This window comes from Cannabis sativa, chromosome 4, assembly GCF_029168945.1.
Source record: "Cannabis sativa cultivar Pink pepper isolate KNU-18-1 chromosome 4, ASM2916894v1, whole genome shotgun sequence".
NCBI lineage: Eukaryota > Viridiplantae > Streptophyta > Magnoliopsida > Rosales > Cannabaceae > Cannabis > Cannabis sativa.
The window spans coordinates 69,816,015-69,820,146 of record NC_083604.1 but is presented as its reverse complement, the minus strand read 5'-3'; positions in this window follow the sequence as shown (position 1 = coordinate 69,820,146).

Genomic DNA, 4,132 nt, shown 5'->3' with positions numbered 1-4,132 from the left:
AGAGAAAGTAAGCTGAGTAGGAGTAACTGAATTTGCTATTGAGGATTGTAATGAGATTATATAAACTTCTTGTATGACTCTATTTTGTTTTTTATGCTGTGAATGAAATTACCTTGAGCAAGTTTGGAGATTAGCTCTGCTCGAAGAGAGCAATTACTTAACAGAAATAGTAAATTTGTTTAGCAAGTATTGTTCTTGCTTTATTCATATATGTCAACATTGAATTAAGTTTTAAATCTTGATATTGGTTGATGTCATAAGACACTTATAAAATTTCATTCTTGTGCTTTGAGAAATACTCAAATTGATTACCATGAGGACTTGGTTTATGTTATCAAATGCTAAAAATTAGCTCAACAATAAATTGGTATTATGATATAGATTTCTTTACGCCAGGTACGATATAATCAAATAACAAGTCTCTTTTAGTTTACACAATTTCCTCTCTACAACAATGATCATTCTCTCGTTCTTCAGTCTCAGTTTGAAAAGTTTAAAAGATGTATTCCAACATAGTTTTGACTAGTTTGGTGTGAGCAAGAATCCATCTGTATTTTTGAACGATGTAGTCCCCTATTTATAGGTGAAAGTGATTGTTGGTCCTTCGTGCATCCTTTGTTCAAATTGGTCCACATGGACTTATTCCTCTTCACGTTCTTCGCGCGTTTCTACTATTGATTCTCCTTATCCAAGCTCTTTGTACTCTGTCTTTCAATCTATCAAGCTTTGCTCCACTTTTTTATCTAGTCGAGCTCTACTCTTCTCATTCTGCCTTTTCCGTATTAAGTGAAATGGTGTGTTTAATCAATCCTGCCATATCACTTTATCATTTCTTCTCTACTTATAATAAATGAAATTACTTTTTTATTCATGAGATTATTTGTATCACTATAAAATTGCCCCTCGGTTCTATAATTTATGAGCTCGTGATTGCTTTAGTTTGAGATAAAGTGTTGTTGAACTATTTACCCAAAATAATTTTCATGTGTCATTAATCAGTCGTAATTGATAAAATGGACAATCATTTCAAATTTTTGAGAAACTGTCCACGCCATTTCTTATCACCCTAATATTTTCATTTAATTTCCATTCAAATTTAAATATGTAGATACTTATTTTAAAAGAAGAATTAAAAGTTTAAGTAACTTTCCTGGTACTTTTTCCTTCTAATTCTTCGTTTCACCTATTTTTTCTGCATTCCCACCTTCATGTTTTGTGTATCTAATTCAAGCTTTGTTCTTCTTCTTTCCTTTGTTCGCATTCTGCAACAATGGCCTCAAGGATTTCCAAGAGATAAATTCAAGTCTGTTACGGAGAAAGTTTCCCGTGTATCTGATCCCAATTTTATGCTAGGGTATGAATCGGCCTTTCAAAGCATCTACTCTGAGTGCCCCACTCTAGAAGGAGTAACCTTTTGCAAGCTGACGAAAGACGAGTTGAGCACGAGTTTGGAAGAGCTTGAAATGGATAATGGTAAAATTTTTGTGAGTGGAAAGTATATGGAACTCCTTTGATTCCCCATTCCCTCTCTACTGGCGTACATTCTCTCCTTTACGAGGATTTTCATGATCCAGCTTGTTTCCAACTTCGTTCAAATAGTTTTGGGTTTAGCTGCACTCTTACGGGCATAACGTTTCTCATCTCTGAGTTCTTCTATTACTTCAATAGAACCATCTGCACTTCTCATTTCATCTCTTGGTACATCTCCATGAAAAGCCCCAATTATTTGGTCTGTGGTCTTCCAACTTCAAACAAAGGTTGGGATGCCTATGTTTCTATAATTGGTGGCAACTGGCTTCCCAGGGTTATCAATCATGAAGTCTTTACTATTGCAAATCGACTTTTTACCTCAATTTATTGGTCTTTCAGATTCCACACAGTCCATAGACCTATTTTGTTTAAATTGGGGATTATCCATCATTCAAAATACCTCACTAATTATATCAACGACAACTTAATTGAGGAGGTTTTTAATTGTTCTTCTGCCCTAAAAATCAAGGCTAATATGACTAGGACTAACCTTACTAAATTAATAGCTAATTACTAGGATTTCTTGAAATTGGTTGATAATGTTGATGACCCACGAGTCCTTTCAAAAATTACCTCTGCTCATATTTAACTTCTCAAAGCCAAAATTGATACTCATGACTAGTGGGTTTCTGACAACCACAAACGTTTGATCTTTAGGTTTGCAACCATCTTGAATAGAAAATGTATTTTATCTCTGAGGGCGTCACTCCATTCACTTGTGGGGTAGATTTGGCTTAGCCTTCATTAAGGTATGATCTTCTGGATACTGGTGATTAATCAAGTGCAATGGTCTCATCATCTACTTCTATTTGTTCATTCGTCACCTCTGGTCCTCAAACTTCAATTTATACTCATGTACAGATCCTTGTCGAAGCTAAGGGTTCTTACTTCAAAAAGAGGAAGCATGTTGAGAAAGATCAAGCTCTGTCGGAGAGTGGGAATACCAAGAAGCCTTCTTTTGCAAGAACCCGCCTCAATCAAAAGTGCAAAAAATTTCATCTTGTTGAAGTAATAACTCTGAGCTCGACTGCCCCTGTTTCTACTATATGCCCACCGGATCTAGTCAACCCTTCTTTTGAGTTTGCCCCTCCTTTTCCTTATTAGACGATGTGGATCAAATTGTATATAACCCCAAGTCCATTCAATCTGTTCCAATAGACTCAATGGCTGTTCATTTTTAGAGTCAAATAAACATTATTGATTATGGAATTGATTTAGCTTCAACGACCTCTAGAGTAGAGGCGCTTTAAAAACATCTTCACAATAGAGTAATGGAGTCACCCCACTTTCTTCCTCTTGATATTGATGATATCCCTTCAATTCAATTTTTTTTTACACATTTCTTAATAATCCCCACTTCTCAAATTTCTCTATTTTTTGGTCATTCTGAAACTATATCTGTCTCATTCGATGTTAATAGTTGGCAACCCTTCATTACCTCTTCTAGATCTATCACCTCTTTTTCCATATCCTTACCTCCCATGCCTCCAAAATTTAGACCTTCACCCTCAATACCCATAAACAATACCATTGCCCCTAGCTCTTTTCTTCCCCTTAAAATTTCCATGACCAATGTCGAATTGATGATGACCACTACCTCAATTTTGTCCCTTTCAAGCTATTCTCATGCTCCAAAATTTTTTCTCATTCCTTAGAGTTACAACACACTATTTCTGTCCAACTCGAGGTTGAAAATAAAAAGATGTATCAGCTTTGCAAAGTGATTGAACATGGTGTTTGTGCTCTATTCAACTATAGTCAGCCAACTAGAAATTATTTTCTCTGGTTGCTAATCCTCCTTCAATTACAAAGCTCAGTGTGATGCACTTGTTAGGTTGTTTTTAGTATTATTTTTAGGTTAATTTTTAGTGTGTTTTTAATTTAGTTCTGCTCTTGTTTGGAGCAATTTTGCGCTTTTTATCTTTTATTTTTGCAGATTTAAAATAGAAAAAGATTAGAAAATATCAAAGGAATAAGATGGAAAAAAGATAAAAAGATCTTAGAAAAAAATAATCTATTAAATAGAGAAAATTGTCCAAAAATAAAATAAAATAAATAAAGTTGAAACTTCAAGCCTAAATTCGACTATGTTTTGATTAGATTTTGGAAAAAGTCAAAACATAAAAGCTATAGATCTCTCTTTCATCTTGCTGGAACATCTTGAATCGTCCAATTTCGAGTAATACCGAGAGAGTTATAGCCAAAATACGATCAGTCAACGCAGTAGAAAACTCACTATCCAAATAAAGAGGGGAGGGGGGGCTAGGCATGGAAATCATGGGCCGCGGCCCGCCCCTTCTAATCCTAAGCAAAATAGGTTTTTTAGCGTTTTTTTATCTTTTTTTTTTACCATTTTTTGGCTATATAAGAAGTGAACTTCAATAGTTTTTAACAAGTAATAAAGGAGGACGAAAATTAGAGATAAAAATCAATCGCAAAGGCTGTTGGGTTTTATGCCTGAAATAAAACTCATTTCAATATAATCAAATTTACTTATTAATAAAGATCATAAATAACATTTTATGTTGCATGGTTCACATGATTTATTTCATGATTATATATATATAATGTATGAATTCTATTTAAGTCCAGAACATATGAA